The following is a 19,869-nucleotide window of genomic DNA, read 5'->3' on the forward strand; positions in this document are numbered from 1 at the left end:
TTTCGGAAGATTATTAGGGCACGTGTCAGTTGCCACTAATTTGTCTAGTAATGAACTGATTAGACCATCGAGTCAAAAAGCATTGTTTGTCCTATTATCGAGTCACTGACATTATTGAATCATCATCTACAATAATTGGGTGCTACCACTTGTGATTCACTCAATCTTAACTTGAGTCTTGAGCCGTTGATCTGGCCGTTCATGCCGAACATGCATTTGTTTGTTTTGCTGCGTCGCAATCAGCCATGCACGTTGCTTATTTGATCTACGGTTTAGAACCACCCACGTAATCTAATTTTACTTACTGATTTGTTTTGCTACGTCAGAATCACCTACGTTGGCACCATCGGCTACTTAAATCTATATACACAGCCACTAGGCTTTAGTCTAGTGGTTAAAATCTAAATCTTACAATTGTGAGGTTATAGGTTCGAACCCCACAATGCATTGTGAAAATTTAATTTCCTTCCTCAATTTGAATGAAGACAGTCTTCTTTCTTTTCGAAATGTGAGTGAAGTAGACGTTCCTCAAATATTAGAGATGATAAAAATCTAGGCGATTCTTCATAAAAATTAATGTAAACTAGTTCCAGTAACAGTCTAATTTATAAACATTAGTTGCAATATCTTATAGTATGAGTTATACTCTTGAACAATAGTCTCATATAATTTTTAAAAAAAAATCTATGTACACACCGGTGTCAGATCAAACCAGTAGAAAAAAGTATTCACTCAAGCTCAAACTATACATCTACTTTTGATTACGAAGTTAGCAGAGATCTTTTCTGATTAATTTTGAATAATATGGAAACTCCTTGCTAGGCAGGTTAATTTTTAGGCCATGCACGTTCAGTTAAATATAATTTATAATTCTTATTTAACATGTGCCTTTTTGAATAATTAATTAAGTTCGTTAATATGATTTTTTAGCCAATAACGATTGGTCGGAGGGAGTAGCCCTTGCCAGCCCAGCATTGTTGATTATGAGATAGCAACTCATGATGTTGATTTTCTTGCTGTCCTTGAGTACGTGAGGAATCCTTACCACACTGATTAAATACAGTACTGTTACTCTTGTTGAATCAAACAAAATTTTAACGGCAAAGTTTGATTCAACAAGAATTTTTTTTCAAAAAAAATTTGTAACTTAGATGTAATTTTTTATATATTTTTTTATTTAAAAAATTAAAAATAATTGAGTAGGGGCAAAAATATATTTTGCAACTAATTTTAGGGATAGAAACGTCATTTTATATCTATTATAGGGGGTAGAAATATCATTTTATAATTAATTTTAAGGGCAAAAATGTTATTTTGTAATTAATTTACTGTTCCCGTTAACTTTAATGGTGAAGTTAACGGATTTTCACCTACTTGAGTATTTTTAAAAAATGTGTAACCTTTTTGAAATTTGTCAAAAAATGTGTCACCTAGGGGTAATTAACCTTTTTTTATTCCAAAAATTATCTCAAGTGACATTCATAAATTGGTTGGTGAGCATAATTGGATCTTGTCAATGAATGACATATCATTTAGGATGGAATTTGGGATAAAAAAAATTTTGAGGATGTCTATCATTACTCTAGTAAGATGAGACATTTTAGCAAATGTCCTAGCAGTTGCCTAAGGAGTAGAGTTTCTAAAACCCCTTTTAAACTCTTAAGAAACCCCACTTTTCATTTTTTCTAATCTCTTTCATTTATGAAATTACAAAAAAGGACATAAAATTATCTTAAATTTTAATTGGATTTCCCTATCATTTAGAATAAATTTTGTAGACATATTTTCGTAATAAAATTGCTGTTAATAAATAATTTATTTCTCCATTATTTTGATTTTATCAACAAAATTAATTATATCATATAATAGGATTAACAAATAGTTAAGATTCATGATTTGTAAAGATATTTCGGCATAATCAAATTCATATTTGTCGTTTTAGTAACTCTTAGTAACAATAGAACTATTATTACAAAAATGGGGTGATACAAGGATATTAAAAGTGTGGGAAAAGCATTAACCTTGCCCAAATTGTTCTAGGGTTGAATCGGAGTGTCTATATTGCCACTTACTAGAGAGAGGGAAATAAAATTTCAGAAGACCACCATGCTATTGGTAGTTCTGGGGACATTTTGCAAAAGAAATTCTAGAAGAAATTTAATGTTCTATGAGGTGGTTTGAGAGATGAATTAAGGTGATTCAGGAGGTGAATTGATTGGAGAGCTCAGTGGTGCTCACAAGAGTTAATTTTGAGAGTTGACATGATTAGGAGGAGCTTAAAAGAGCTCATGGGATAGTTTTGTTGAGCTTAAAGATAACTCTAGAAAGCTTATCTATGGAGCTCAATAGAGCTCATTGGATAACTCACGTGAACTCATATATGAAATATGATCTGGACATTAAAACCATCGTAATAAGGACAAAATAAGTATAAACAATAAAGAACACACAAACTTTTACGTTGTTTGGCCTTTTGGCCTATGTCTACATGAGTAATCATCTCCAATTTACTATGTATGTGAAGTATTACATGATTTACTTTACAATATCAACAAAACCTAATTAAAAATTATTTATGCTGAACAATAACATGAAGAAGACATGGGTTTTATGGAGATTAAAAAGTTTTTTAGGAGAAAAATAAGGGAAAAGTTTCTTTGAAAGATGAAATGGCAAAATTTTTCCATGGAGGTCTAAAAAATAGAGGAAGAAAAAGAAGATGAAGTAGCCTCTCAAGCAAGAAATCAGATCTGGAAATAATCCCTTTTGTCTATTGTCTTGAGCTAAATTTATAGGATAGATGACCTAGGGACATTTTCGCTTTTTCTACCGCATGGAGATTTTCTATCTGTGTTGCCTTCTTCAAGTGGGGCCACTTTCTTCATTTTCTTTTGTTCACTTGATAGTGACCAAATAAGCTTGATGAGCTAGTAATTCCTTTATTTCTCATGTGATCCTTACTCCTTGCCATGTGGCAGAAGCTGGTGCATTGGTCTAGTAGTGTGCACTATTCACGTACTGGCTCTAACCATCAAAATTTGTGTTTTGATATATCCCTTGATATTGGGCATATTGATCAAAACTTTCATTTTCCTTAAAAGCTTATCTTTTAACCTTTGAGAGTTTATTGGCTCACGTTAGCACCCAAAATTCTCTTCAAACAGAAAGTATTAGTTTCCTTTAAAAGAGATAATATTTTATCATCATATCATCATTTATAAGACGTTGTCATCAAAGGTTAATTAATTAATCATCATTTTGGCATTCTGGCCACATTTGATCGGTATCCAATGCTACTGGCGTCGACAGTCAATAATTTGTTGGCAATATTTGTAAGACAAATTATTTTAATCTTAATTACCACCAGTCGCAAACGATAGCTGTATTTGTAAAAGTTTTGTATCTTTGCTTCATTATCATTTGGCAGGTTGAGGACCACCTCCAATAACCAGCTTTTTTTTTTTTAATGGTTCAATAATTGAAACATATAAAAATGAGAACATATCATGCATCCAGAAAGTATGGATAGAATCGATATATCAGTGTTAGTAGAAAAACTTCAGCCAGGCATCAAATGATAAATTCAGCTAGCATTTTCAGATGTGCCTTAGTATTTTCAAATTCTTGTTTAATTGTTATATTTTGAGTTAAGTATTCACTTAATTCTTATATTTTGAGAAATATCTCAAGATACTTTTACTATTAAATATGTATCATTCTTGACCTATTTTTTTAATACTTTTACAATAATACCCTTGCAACAATCGTCTTAGTGATATTAATGGTAAGAAAATAGGTCAATTTGCCATATTACACTAAAATTAAATAAAAATTAAAGTAAATTTTTATTATTATTTCAACCTAAAGTAAAATAAAGATTTAAATAAAGGTCTTAATTATTATTTTATTTTTAAGATTAATTGTAACTTACATTTTTAATAGATAATTATTAGCAAGACAACAAGGTTTCAAATGTAGCTTTAAGTTAGCTGGTATTAATTAATTTATAAATAATTATTAGAAAGATTGTTGCAAGAGTTTTGAAAAAAATATTATTTCTTTTAGATTGATAATTATTGGTAATTTTGTTTCATTACAAGACAAAGCACATAGGGGTACAATATCATTTCGTTCGAGAAGTAGTGGAAGATGTTTTGACCAAGCCAATAAATGCCGAGAAGTTTATCTGGAGTATATCCTCTTGTGGCCTAGTAAAGACGTAAGCAACATGACAATGGTGAAATAGAAAGGATGGTGTGAAGATTGATTGGTTCCCAATCTAATCTCCAAGTGGGAGAATGTCAAAAAGTAAAGCAATGGGGACTATTAGTGCCCTAACGCAAAGGCAAAAGAAAGAAGACAAAAAAGGAAGAAGAGAAAAAAAAAAAGAAAGAGAAAGAAGAAAAAGGGGTGCCACACCAAAGAAGGAAAAGAACAAAAATTAATAAATAATAAAATAATAACGCATAGTAGCCAAAATTTGGCTATAAAAGGGGTGGCTCCCCTCATTTGTTATCATTGAATTCTCTTCAATTTTTCTTCTTTATTTAGAGAGTAGTGATTTGAGAGTTTGCGTGTATTGGAGTTTTGGGTAGTGAGATAAAATACTACAATACTTGTAACTCTTTTTTTTATTAGTAAATATTTTCCTTCTGTCTTCGCCCATGGATGTAGGCTAAAAGCTGAACCACGTAATTTCTGGTGTCCCTGTGTGATTATGTGTCTCAATATTTCTCAATTTCACTTTGGTTGCGTGTCTGCTTCACCCATCAATTTCCCAACATTAGCTAATTCTTGCAGCTAGAAAGTGATTCCTCATCATAATTTATTGAATATACAATATAAATTTATAATTCCATCCTTTAAAATAGTCATGTTGTTTAGAAGGTTATCAGCATGATTTTGAACTGTAATCACTATCAATTTGTTAAATAATGTGAAGTTACAAAAATTTAATCTCTGAATGTGAAGTCAAAAACCTCCATCATCGTAACATTATCAGCTTGTGAAGAAGGGGAAACATACTTGGATAACTTTAATATTCTTTCTGTTGACAAGTATTAAAAATTTAACACTTCTGTATTCGAATTTTGCTTACCTTGGAGGGAAAGGGATTGAGTTGCCATTAAAAATTACAGTATTTTGGTCCTTTAAAAGTAAAGCACGTTCGTAAAATACACCTACGAAGATGGTAATCGTCTTAATAATTTTTTTTTTTTTTTAAAATCTATCACTCTTGAGTGCAACAAATTACCCAATCCCAAAACCTTCTGATAGAGATTAAGAGAAAATAAAAATAGACAAAGAAAAAGAGTACTAGCCAGATTCTTCGACAATGCTATAATACTTCTAAAGTAAAAAATATGCTTCTCTTTTGTTGTCTATATTTGCATCTCCAGGTGAAATTTGTAACTAGCTGAGGACATTTTTATTTTTATAGGATGGAAGAACCTGGAATTTACTTGGAGAAAATATTGTAGTGGGGTATTCCAAAGGTATAGTTATACATGTAGCATTGGGAGTCGATGGCCAGAGTTCATTTGATGGAATTAGCCCTTCAATGGGTAGTCGATATAAACCAGATAGCCAATATAGTCATGCTGCCTATTTTAGCAATCTTATTTATTATGATATCAATTTTGGGCCTAATGAAGCTGCAAGTAACAATAATGTAGGATACTGTACATATGCCATTAATTGTTTCGGTTACAAATTGCGACAGTTTCTGGACCATCTTCTGCTTATAATTTTCTTTTTAGAGGATCTGGAGGAAATTGTAAGTAAATTAGTAAAATGTAAATTTTTTGTTACAGATATTGTATGATTGTTGGTATAGTAATAAATATGGTCTATGTTTTGGGCTGTTACGTGGTTTCTTATAATTCTATCCTAAAATTTTATTTTAAATTATTTTATCGTCATTAATTGATTGGTGAAACAATGTAATTAATTTACTTAATAAAAAGTCATCAACTTGGTGAGGGAATTCCCCAGTATTTGAAAGAGAATGATAAAAATCTCATGATGATTTTAGAGATCCTTTATATAATGATCTTGATCATTCTCTATTATAACAATTAAGACCATACTGTCCAAAATGAAGATCGTCTAGTAAGAAGATTCTTGCCATTGTGTTCAATTGTGTGATTGATTTGTATAAATTTGACTTTTAAACAATTGAAAAGTCAAATGGAAACACATGGCTTGCTTTTCAATTCGATGGCCACAAAAAATTGACAACTTAGAGGAGTTGCAGCCGCATGTATGCATTTGTCAAAAATGAAAAAAATTGATTGCGGATTTCTAAGACTTTTAAGTGTGATAATTAAATGCATGCATGGTGAAGCTCTGCTATAAATAGCAAGTCATTTCTTGCGAGTGAGCTATTAAAAAGTTTAGGAGAGTATTTCTTTGGGTACTTAGTTCTGCACTATTTATAGATATGTGAGAGAATGTGTCTTGAAGATATTATTCCCTTCAAGAGTGTATGAAATTACTGGGTATGTTTAGGTAGTTGGAAAGGTTTTGTTATTCAAATTTATACTCTATTAATTGTTAGTGAAACAATTATTCTTCTTGCCTCTGTGGACATAGGCTTTATTGCCAAATCACATGAAATTCTTGTATCCTTTATTTTTTTCTGTGCATATTTAGTGCGTATTAATTTCATATTTGCGCAAAGTGGTATTAGACCACAAGAGATTATGCTTTCACATCACAACAAGTGGTATTAGAGCCGATTGTTCGTACTTAGGTTACACATCATTGTTCACGTATACGTAATATTCATGAATATGGTGGAGCAAACGGCTCATATTTGAGAGAAACAATGGTTTTTTAGTAGTGCAAATTTGTGCATGCAAAGGAAAGTTCTAGCAAAAGGGCTTAGTGCCTATGAAGTCTGAATTTTGAGTACGATCGATGAGACCCCTCTAGTCTTTCATTAGAACTTTCCTAATGCATTTTTCACGCGACAAACATAAAATAGACTATTTCTCTCAAGTGTGAATTGTTGTTGAAATGGTAGAGAATATCAATGAGAGATCTAACTTTAATTATTCCCAAAGTTGTTTGTACAAGTTCGAAATTGAAGGAGTACTCCTAGAGGCGAGACTTGTCACCTTGTCATGTAGCAATGGTTGTAGGAAGCCAGGAGATCAATTATGAAAAAATATTGATAGGAACACTTCGGCATGAAAAGCATGGAGTTATGGATTCCCTAATCCAAATGTATCTTGATGTTGATGTGAATGATAAAAAACATAAATATGATGAATACATTTTCGGATCGTGTGAATGAGAAGGATTTTTTTATCAGATTAAGTCTTCCTTGTTCAAAGAAGTAAAATGCATGGTTCAAGATGATGAGTGCATGATTGTTTTGTAGCGTACTTTGGAGGAAAAGTACTTCTGACATGTCAAAAAATAACATTCATGCAATGAACAAAGTGTATGGCTTCCAAATAAAGCATGAGGTGTTAATGCACATGCATGTATCAAAATTGTTTGAAGAATCTTGACGAAGAGATCGGGGTTGAAGTCAAGGCTAAGATTCTTCTGCACTCACTTTTAGAAGAAGACAACCATTTTAATACTATGTTGTTGTATAAAAAGAGCATGATTGTCTTCAAAGATGTTAGCATAGCATTAACTGATTTAGAGATTTAGAATAAGCATCGTCTGAAACTATGATGAGCAGATGATGGATGATGAAAATAAAAATGGATGAAGCATTGTGGATAGAATTCTTGAACTATATCTAGAAGTAAAGTAGCCCAAGATGAGTGTTGTTTTCTCTTATAACCAATAGTAACAAACATGGGATTTGACGCTAGCTATTAAATGAGTATTATGCTTATGGTACATGTGGTAAGTTCAAACAAATGGATTTTTGACACCAGAGCAACCTATCATTTCTGTTCATTCAAGGAATTGTTCATGGATTTTTGTGAATCTAGAATGGTTATGATTAAGAGTGATCAAGCTTCTCACAAAATGAAGGTGGGAATAATTTGGGTCAAGGTGTTCAATGAAGTGATCAGAAAAATTTTATAAGATGTTTGGCATGTTCCTGCTATAAAAAAGTAGGTAATTTCTATAGGTGCTTTAAGGCTACAAGGTTACCACCGAAAATGACACAATAAATTTCACACACAGGGCTATAGAGATTCTACAAAAAAAGGCCAGTGCCCCACCTTATATTATTGGAAGCGAAGTACAAGTGATAATGTGAATATTTTTTTGTTGGTGCACAATGACACCATCAAGCTATAACATGTATGATTAGGGACATGCATGAGAAAAGTCTTTGCAAATTAAGATGAGGCATGGACTTTTGAAAAGTGTCTAAATTTGTAAAAATGAAGGCCTGTGAGCATTATTTGGTATGTAAGAAAACAATGGTCAAGCTTGGCATGGCTAGTCACGATACTTATGAGATCTTTGAATGTTCACAGCAATGTATGAGAACCAACCAAGACTACCACAATTGGTGGTAACAAATATTGAGTTTTATTTATTTCTCTAGATGTATATACGTGCATACCATATAACCATAGAATGAGATTCTAGAGATGTTTGTGAAATAGAAGAAACTGGTAGAGGCTCAACCTAACAGAAAGATCAAAGTATTACGTACTAATACAAAATGATAGACTTGTGAACCATTTTTGCAAATATGCCAAAATGAGAGTCTAAAATGACGTTTCGTAATAAGATGTACCTAGGCGTATAGACCATACTTTATTGGAGAATGTACGATGTATCTTATCTAGTGCTGGTTTAAATAAGAGGTTTTAGATAGATTTTGTAAGCTACACAAGTCACTTAGAAAAAAAGATTTGTAATCTGCTGTAATTAGAGGTAAGACATTTTTGCAGAAGTGGTCTGAAAAGATGCAAAAGACTATGATTCTCTTTGTATGTTATCTTTGCGGGATTCGAAGGTAGAGTTTTGAGATCTCGAAGATAAAAAGTTTGTGTATCGCAGTGATGTCAGTTTTGATGAAGCTTTAATGTAGAAAACTTCTAGTTCTCAATAGGTGGATAACAAGACTAACGAGATATTGTAGTTGGTGGAGTTTAATGCAACTCCATATGACCAGATGGTTCCATATTAGAGAAGAGTTTAACTTCAGGTCTTACTCTAAGAGTTGAAGAAGAAATTATTCTATTGATGTCTCACAAGAAGAAGAAACAATTAATGATGTAGATAAAGATGATAACAACAAGGAGACTAAGAACAGAAACCTGGATGGCTTATATGGTAGTAACCTTTGCACTTTCAGGTGCTAATAATGACATCCTTAACATTTTTAGTGAAATAGTACACAACAATGAAAGTGATCAGTATAAGTTAGCTATAAAGGAAGAAGTGAAGTCTATTCATCAAAATCAAACTTGGAAACTTGTAAAGTTACCCAGGGCATTGAGGGCTAGTGGCAATAAAAGTGGTTGCACTAAGAAATAAAGATCTCTAAAACAAGCAACCCTTTGATATAAAGCAAGGCTCATGACAAAAAGATTTGCTTATAAGGAAGTTTTTTTTTCTCCAGTTACGAAAAATACTTCCTTTTGTATTTGACTTGCCTTAGTTCTGGAGTATAAGTTAGAGTTAGCTCAATCGAATGCTAAGATGATGTCCTTACATGGGGACTTGGAAGATGAGATCTAAATGACTCAGTCTTCTAGTTTCAAAGTTGCTGAAAGGAGAATCATGTGTAGGATGGTTTGATCTTTGTACAGACTCAAATAATCGAGAAAAAAATGTACAAGGGATTTGATCGATTCTTATAAGGGCAAAATCACTAGAATTGAACACGATCACTATTTTTACTTTAGAAAACTATAAGATGGAGCTTTCATCCATTTGGTACTCTATGTCAATGAAAGACTTGTAACTTCGAAGAATAGAGATGAAACTGAAGAAACTAATGGTTTCTGAGTTCAAGATGAAAGTTTTGAGTGATGGACAGAGAGTACTTACGTTGGAGATTTCATAAAGACAGAAAGAATATGAGCATGTAGTTGACTCATATTTTGAAGAAGTTGCAAGAAAGGTTTTCCTATGTCTCCTAAGCTCTTGTTCATGTCATTCTCCTTAAGTAAAGCACGAGTACATGGCTCATGTTTCGTAAGCTTATGTTATGGGTAGTCTTATGGATGTGATGGTGAATAGAATGCACAATATATCTCAAGCAATGAGCATGTTTAGTAAATCCATGTACAATTCACTAGGCTGCAATGATAAGGATTCTCTACATAAATATAGTATAATTTGTGAAGGCATTCTTTTAAAAAATTATGAACTACAGTTGACTTGATCGTAGTAGGTGGAACGTAGGTAGTCGAATCAATACAACCGTTTTGGATACATAAGGGAAGATCACTTTAGGGATGATGGTTCATTGGTAGTCAACTTAAATTTGGACAAATCTTCGCCAAGGCGGAGATTGTTGAAAAGTCCAATGAAAACACATGGCTTGCTTTTCAATTCGGTGGCCATAAAAAATTGACAATTTGGAGGAGTTGGAGCCGTATCATGAATTTTTCAAAAATGCAGAAATTGGTAGATGATTTCTAAGACTTTTGAGTGCAATAATAAAATGCATGCATGATGAAACTCTCCTATTAATACCAATCATTTCCCTTGGTGTGAGTATCCCACGAAATATAGAGAGCTTATGTGAAGAGTCCTTTGAGACAGTGCAGAGAGAGATCTCTGTGAGAGTTTCCAAAGATCGAAAGGGAGCATCTATGAATGAGCTCTTAGAAAGTTGGGAGAGCATTTCTTTGGGTATTTAGTTGGGTTATGCACTATTTGTAGAGATATGAGAGAATGTGTGTTTTAAAGAAATTGTTTCCTTCAAGAGTGTGTGAGAGTATTAGGTATATTTAGATATTCGGGAAGTGAGGTTTTATTAGTCAAATTTGTACTCTGTTAATTGTTAGCAGAATAATTATTCTCTCTTACCTCTATGGACGTAGGCTTTATTGCTGAACCATATGAAATTCTTATGTCCTCTATTTTTTCTGTGCATATTTGGTGCATATTGATTCTGTATTTGCGCACAAGTGGTGTCAGGCCATAAATGACGCTTCCACCGCACAATATAAACCATATTGAATCAATAATAGAGAGAATTTTATTTTCTCTTTACCATTTTGAGTTAATAAGTGAGAAAAATACCTAATTTTAATTTGTGCATCTTCTCAATTTTAATACTTTAACACATTACCAAACATACATGAATTTGATTAAGCTAAATATCTTTAAAAATCATGAATCTTAACTATTTTTGAATCCTATTATGCAATATAATTAATTTTGTTGACAAAATAAAAAATAATGAAGAAATGAATTATTTATTAACAACAGTTTTATTATGAAAAGTATGTTTACAAAATGTATTCTAAATGATACGGAAACTCAATTAAAATTTTATGATAATTTTATGTCCTTTTATGTAATTTTATAAAAGAAAGAGATTGAAAAGAATGAAAATTAGGGTTTCTTAAGAGTTTAAAAGGGGTGTTAGAAGCTCTACTCTTTAGGCGACTGCCTAGGCTTACCCCTAAAATCAAGGTCCCATCTTAATATAATATGGTAGAGTTGCCTTTGGTTTACGTAAAAAATCCAAAGCATATGTTTTATTTAAAAGTTGAAATTATAAATTTGCTTCTTTGGATTAATTAAATGCATCAAATTCAAGTTCAAATTTATTTTAAAATCACACACAATCCTATCTATTTATGAATTATATCTCCAATTGTATAATTTAAATGCCCAAGACCTAATTAACTCCGTTAAAAACAAAGTCTAACATCTTTTATATTTGATCCCATTTAGTAAATGGATAATTTAATATTAAAAATCCATCAAAATAAAATTTATTATTTGAAAAAGAATAATTTTTTTATTTTCTTGTTTAAAATGTCCAATTTCAGTAATTTTATTTATATATCATTAAATCTTTCTCAAATTTAGGCCACTAAGATTTAGTTAAGGATAATTCTGTTGAAAAATAAGAAAGCCACTTGCATTTTGCTAACAATTTGTCAAGGTTAGCCGAAATGTTGGATTCAAATTTGGAGAATTTGTCAAGCATGTGGCAATTTTTCAAAGAGTTACCAAACATTTGAAAAAATGGAAAGTTGGCAAATTTGCCAAATGGACACCATTGACTATTTGCTTAGGTTAGGTGGAATAGTAAAGGGGTTGGTGCAATAGTGCCATTATTTTCCCTATAAATAGATGGCACTTCTTCCATTCTAAATATCCCAAAATTGTTAAGCTTATAAGTTTCTAAGCTTTTGAGAGAAGTGAGAGAAGTGTGTCTGGGGAATTTATCTTTCCTGCAGAGTGTGAGAGTACTGGGTATATTTGGGTTTCTGGGAAGTGAGATTCGTTACTCAAATATTGTATTCTATTAATTGTTAAATAAACAATTATTCTTTCTTGCCTCCGTGGATGTAGGTTTAATTACCGAACCACGTAAATTCTTGTGTCCTTTATTTTTCAGTAATTTTTGGTGCGCTTGATTCCGCATTCCGCGCACAACAAGTGGTATCAGAGCCGACGGTTCGTACTTGGGGGGATACGGTACTGTTCACGTATACGGTACTATTCCCGTATACGGTACTATTCCCGTATACGGTACTGTTCACATACGGTACTGTTCACGAATACGGTGGAGACGGCCATTTGTACTTGGGAGACAGTCTATTGTAAGTAGTGTGTATTTTTGCATGTCTAGGAAAGTTCTGTCAACAAAGGCGATAAGAGTCTAAGGATTCTGGTTTTTAATTGGGACCGAGTTCCCGTCCAGTTTCCTGGGAACTTTCCTGGTGCATTTATTCACGCGAAATTAACATCATAGAGGCTGTTTTTCAAGTGAAAATAGTTCGTTGAAAAAATGGTAGAAGGTGAAACTTCCAGAATTGGGGAGAGATCTACCGAGACTATTTCAGGAGACACTTCAGGTGGGAGGCGAGATTTGTCAAATCGCTATTCAGCACCTGTTATAGGAGGCCAGAAGATCGATGTTGAAAAGTTTGATGGGAAAATCAACTTCGGCATGTGGAGGCGCGAAGTTATGGATGCCCTTATTCAAATCGATCTCGATGTTGTCCTGAAAAATAAAAAACACTTGTATGATGAAGAAATTTGGGATCGTATGAACGAGAAAGCCTGTGGTCAGATCAGATCTTGTTTCACCAAGGAGGTGAAATACTTGGTGAAAGATGAGGAGTGTGCAGTGACTTTGTGGCGTACATTGGAAGAGAAGTACCTGGTGAAAAGTCCTGAAAATCGTCTTCATGCAATGAGCCAAGTATATGGCTTTCGAATGAAGTCTGGGGTGTCAATGCACGATCATGTTTCAAGATTTGAAAAGTTACTTGCTGATTTGAAGAATCTTGATGAAGATATTAAAGATGAAGTCAAGGCTATGATTCTGTTACACTCACTACCAGAGGAATATAGCCATTTTGTGACTACTTTGATATATGGGAAGAGTGTGATCATCTTTAAAGATGTTTGCACAGCATTGACTAGTTTGGAGATTCGGAATAATGATAAAAATTCTGAACGAGCATCGTCTGAAGCTTTGATGAGCAGAGATTGGGCGATGGAGAAACAGAAGAAGCGTGGTGGAAAGAATTCTCGATCCAAATCGAGAAGCAGAAATATAGCTCGAGACGAGTGTGCCTTTTGTCATGAAAAGGGCCATTGGAGGAAAGATTGTCCAAAGGCTCAAAAGAGAGATGGGAAGAAACCAGCATCAGCAAACATGGCACGGAAAGATGAGGATTCTGATTATTCATTAAGTATCACTCCTGCAGCATGTGTGGCTAGTTCGAGTGAGTGGATACTTGATACTGGAGCAACCTATCATTTGTGTCCTATTAAGGAATGGTTTGTAGATTTTCGTAATCTGGAATCCGGGGCAGTTGTGATGGGGAATGATAAACCTTGTCGCACAATGGGGATAGGAACAATTCGGCTCAAAATGTTTGATGGAATGATCAGAGAACTCAAAGAGGTTAGATTTGTTCCAGAGATAAAGAAAAATCTAATTTCTGTGGGTGCTTTGGAAGCTAAAGGCTACAAGGTTACCATTGAAAATGGCACAATGAAGTTTACACATGGGGCTATGGTGATTCTGCAAGGGGTTCGGCGTCACAATCTGTACTATTTGAAGGGAGGTACAACTGATGAAGCAAATGTTGTTGAGGCGCACAGTGACACCACCAAACTATGGCATGTACGACTGGGACATGCAGGAGAGAAGTCTTTGCAAACTCTGATGAGGCATGGACTCTTAAAAGGTACCAAAACCTGTAAATTAAATTTCTGTGAGCATTGTGTAGTAGGCAAGAAAACAAGGGTCAAGTTTGGTACAACTAATCACGATACTCGTGAAATCCTTGAATATGTTCATAGTGATGTATGGGGACCAACCAAGACTGCATCAATTGGTGGAAGCCATTATTTTGTTATATTTGTTGATGATTTCTCTAGACGTGTATGGGTGTACACCATGCGAGCAAAGGATGAGGTTCTAGAGATTTTCGTGAAGTGGAAGAAATTGGTGGAGACTCAAACTGGCAGAAAGATCAAAGTATTACGATCTGATAATGGGGGTGAATATACTTCTGATCCATTCTTGCAAGTATGCCAGAACGAGGGTATTAAAAGACATTTCACGGTGAGACATACTCTGCAACAGAACGGTGTGGCTGAGCGTATGAATCGTACTTTACTGGAGAAGGTACGGTGTATGTTATCTAATGCTGGTTTAGATAAAAAGTTTTGGGCTGAAGCTGTGAGCTACGCAAGTCACTTAGTAAACCGGTTGCCTTCTGCTGCAATTGGAGGTAAAACTCCTATGGAAATGTGGTCTGGAAAGTATGCACAAGACTATGATTCCCTTCGTGTATTCGGGTGTCCAGCTTATTATCATGTCAAAGATGGTAAACTGGATCCTCGTGCTAGAAAAGCTATCTTTGTGGGATTCAAAGGTGGAGTAAAGGGCTTCAAGCTTTGGGATCTCGAAGACAAAAAGTTTGTGTGTAGCAGAGATGTCACATTTGATGAAGCTTCAATGATAAAAGCTTCAAGTTCTCAGCAGGTGGAGAACAAGACCACAGAGGTATTGCAGCGGGTGGAGTTTGATGCAACTCCATATGTACCAGTTAGTTCTACATCAAAGAATGATTCAACTATAGAGGTGACACCTAGAGTTGAAGAAGAGGTTGTTTCTTCTGATGTCCCACAAGATGAAGAAACAATTGATGATGTAGATGATGATGATTTTATAGCAATAAGGAGGCCAAGAAGAGAGATAAAAAAACCCGGATGGCTTACTAAAGATATGGTGGTAGCCTATGCACTTCCAGTTATTGATGATGACATCCCCAATACTTTCGGTGAAGCATTACGCAGCAATGAAAGTGATCAGTGGAAGCAGGCCATGGAGGAAGAGATGAAATCTCTCCATCAAAACCAGACTTGGGAACTTGTAAAGTTACCAAAGGGGAAAGGGCTATTGGCAATAAATGGGTCTACACCAAAAAGCAAGGATCTTCGAATCAAACAACTCAACGATACAAGGCAAGGCTCGTGGCAAAAGGTTTTGCTCAAAAGGAAGGTATTGACTACAATGAAGTTTTCTCTCCAGTTGTAAAACATACTTCCATTCGTATCCTACTTGCCTTAGTTACAGAGTATGAGTTAGAGTTGGCTCAGTTGGATGTGAAGACGGCGTTCTTACATGGAGATTTGGAGGAGGAAATCTATATGATTCAGCCTTGTGGTTTCAGAGTTGCTGGAAAAGGAAAATCGTGTGTACAGATTGAGTAAATCTTTATACGGATCATTTTTGAACTACGGTTGGCTTGATCCCAAATTTTGGGTACGTAGGCAGTCGAAACGACACAGCCATTCTGGATCCTTTTTGAAGGATCACTTTGGGGATGATGGTTCGTTGGTAGTCGGCTTAGATTTGAACAAATCTTCGCCGAGGTGGAGAATTGTTGAAAAATAAGAAAGCCACTTGCATTTTGCTAACAATTTGTCAAGGTTAGCAGAAATGTTGGATTCAAATTTGGAGAATTTGTCAAGCATGTGGCAATTTTTCAAAGAGTTACCAAACATTTGAAGAAAAATGGAAAGTTGGCAAATTTGTCAAATTTGCCAAATGGACACCATTGACTATTTGCTTAGGTTAGGTGGAATAGTAAAGGGGTTGGTGCAATAGTGCCATTATTTTCCCTATAAATAGATGGCACTTCTTCCATTCTAAATATCCCAAAATTGTTAAGCTTATAAGTTTCTAAGCTTTTGAGAGAAGTGAGAGAAGTGTGTCTGGGGAATTTATCTTTCCTGCAGAGTGTGAGAGTACTGGGTATATTTGGGTTTCTGGGAAGTGAGATTCGTTACTCAAATATTGTATTCTATTAATTGTTAAATAAACAATTATTCTTTCTTGCCTCCGTGGATGTAGGTTTAATTACCGAACCACGTAAATTCTTGTGTCCTTTATTTTTCAGTAATTTTTGGTGCGCTTGATTCCGCATTCCGCGCACAACAAATTCTCTATTTTGAAAGTGAAATTTCCATCAATAACCTATTTGATATAATATATGCGTCTGCCTATATATAGATTGAGGGTCAGCGCACCGTAGATAATGAATCAAAAAGATCGATCTTCAGTCTCATTCCGCAATAAATCACGTTCCTAATAGTTTTACAGAAACAACTGTAGATAAATGAGTAATTAATTTCATAGTTAAAAAAAGAATGGAAAAGATGGAATCAATTCAAATAAAAAAGAATAGAAGAATAAGAATCATTAGCTAACTGGCCAGCTCATTTTTTTTTTTTTAATGAGAACAAGAACAATAATCGAACTGGCTAATTTTTGTTTTCCAAGAATAAGAATAATAATCCATTTGGCCAGATTTTTGCATTCCTTGAAATATTCTCATGTTGACAATTCTATTTGATATTATTTATTACTAAAATTTAATTGACGTTTGCGTGAAGAAGATAATTTACTACTGAATTTAATTAACAATTGCGTAAAGATGAAGTGCAGTTTATCTTTATCATTAGAGTCTGAGAAGTGATAAACTTCGAAGCTAAGAGATAAGTTTAAACTTCGGTTAATTTTCAATTTTAATTAGGGGCTATTTGTTTTTTGATTTAATGACTTAATTGACTTAATTTTAATTAGTTAAGTCATTAATTCTGTTTGTTTTTTTCAACTTAATCAAGATTTTCAGCAATTAAGTCATTAAGTTATTAAGCTAATCTTTTTAGTTTTTTATTTAATCTAAAAAGTTTGAATACTATCATTAAAAGATATTTTCCAAAATATTCCTATCTAATTAATTAATTTTCATTCTTAACTAAATAAAATTTAATAATTAACATTATCACCCATCTGTATATAACTTTTGATAATATATAGTGGTAGATTATGATTATTTTTATCTTTTAATTTTGTTCAAATTAGCATTATTTATCTTCATAATTTTTTGTGAATATTTTTCATATAAAAACATCACAAACTATAATAAAATTAATTAACATATATAATATAAAATATTAAAAAGTTATACTCAATTGAATATGATTTATGTTATGATAATTTATTACGTTATTTATATTCTTTGAGATATTTATTATTTGTTTAACATTATAATTTGTAAGGGCATAAATAAGATTTTTTAAGTTAAAAAAACAAACAACTTAATATTTATTTTTAGCTATTCATACAAAAAAAAATGTCATTTACATTCAGACATTCAGCTCTATTAAGAATCCAGACTAATTCATGTATATTCAGATTTTAGATAAAAAAATAAACGGCACCTTAATCTAAAAACGTTAGGTTTTGGAGTTTAAATTGCAAAATTGAAAATAAATTAAATCCTATCCTTATAATTCTTTGAATGCAGTTGTCCAAATCTCCTATACAAAGAGAAGATCCAAATTCTATATTAATTAATTGTGCGAACTACGCGGGTATCATTGGATCCCATGGCTCGCTGATCACGATCATTAACTAGAAAATTGTGGATAAAAAGTAGATAGAAACTGAAAAACGTATATAAAGTCTGTCGTCAATAGTTCATGATTATTGGTAACAGCTAATATGTTCATGATGACAGATTATTGAGATTTAAATTCGCATTGTGCAACAATTTCAGATTTGCGTCCTTATGGAGTTGTAGTTGTCAAACTGTAGTCTACATTAATTAGAAGACTTTGTGATTTACTTATTTTGCTAAAATTAGGATTTATGTCGTTTTTGTCAGGGAGACTACCTGAGGAATAATGGTAGCATAATTCTTCCCTATAAATAGGATGTATCCTACACATGGAAGGCAGTTTCACCGTAGGAATAATAACTCTATTTTTAAAATAAACTAGATTAAGCTTAACTAGATATTTAGCTATAATTTTCAAAGTATTTTTTACCAGTCGTTTTCGACACCACGGGTGACTTCACTTAGGAGATAGCAATTGAGGGCAGACAAAAACGTCAAAGTGATTTCTGAAAAAATTAAGAAACATGTTTCTAACTTCCTCATTTTTTCCCAAAAAAAAAAAAAAAAACAGAAGACTATATCTCATACCTGTTAAAGTCATGGCTGGCACCGGCCATCTAGATGGGCGGTGCCATGCCATTCAACACGGCCCGCCATTCTTGGTGGTGCCGTGTTGACTTGTTATAAAAAAAAAAAAAAAAGGGAGCCAAAATTTTGGCTATATAAAGAGGGCTTCCCACCCTCATTTTTGCATTCAATTTGTGAGAGAGAAAAACAGAGAGCTTGAGTAATTTTCAGAGCTTAAAATTATAAAGCTCTTGTGAGTCTAGTGAGTGAGAGATTGGGTGTATTGGAGTTCTGGGAAGTGAGCTAAAATATTATAATACTTGTAATCCTCATAGTATTGGGGTTTTGGGAAGTGAGCCAAAATATTATAATACTTGTAATCCTCATATCACTAGTGAAATATTTTCATTCTGTCTTCGCCCGTGGACGTAGGCTAAAAGCCGAGCCAGGTAATTTCTGGTGTCCTCTTTTGTGCTTGTTCTTTATTTTCTTCAAATTTTATTTTAGCTGCATGTCTGCTTCACCCACCAATTTCCTAACAGTGGTATCAGAGCTATTGGTTGTATTTTTGGAGTTGGGGTACTATTCACGTAAGGGTACTATTCACGTATACGATACTATTCACGTATACAATATTGTTTACGTATAAGGTATTGTTCATATATACGGTACTGTTCACGAGAAACTATGGGAGCGATTCAAGAATTTGGCGGTGCAAAGTAGGAAATAGTGGTTTGAGTAAAGCAACTGTGTGCTTTTGTACATGTTTAGGAAAGTTCTGTCACAAAGGCGATAAGAGCTTAAGGAGTCTGGGTTTTAAGTGGGACCATTGTGACCCTTCCAGTCTTTCCTGAGAACTTTCCTGGTGTGCATTCTCACACATACTCACAACTATTCAAGGTGATACACTAGTTTGTGTACAAAATTTATCAACAAAATAGCGGCAAAATATGAAATTGAGAAGTTTAATGGAAATAATTTTTCGTTGTGGAAAATGAAGATGAAAACTGTATTGAGGAAAAATAATTGCTTGGCAGCAATTGGAGAAAAGCCCATGGAGATAATTGATGACAAGTGGAACGAGATAGATGGCAACACCATTTCTGATCTACACTTGGCACTTGAAGACAGAGTATTATCCAGTGTGGCAGAGAAAAATACCGCGAAGGAAATATGGGATACTTTTACAAAATTGTAAGAGGACAAGTCACTATACAACAAAATCTTCTTGAAAAGGAAACTCTAT

The sequence above is a fragment of the Citrus clementina genome, unplaced genomic scaffold (assembly GCF_000493195.1).
Source record: "Citrus clementina cultivar Clemenules unplaced genomic scaffold, Citrus_clementina_v1.0 scaffold_5, whole genome shotgun sequence".
Classification (NCBI taxonomy): domain Eukaryota; kingdom Viridiplantae; phylum Streptophyta; class Magnoliopsida; order Sapindales; family Rutaceae; genus Citrus; species Citrus x clementina.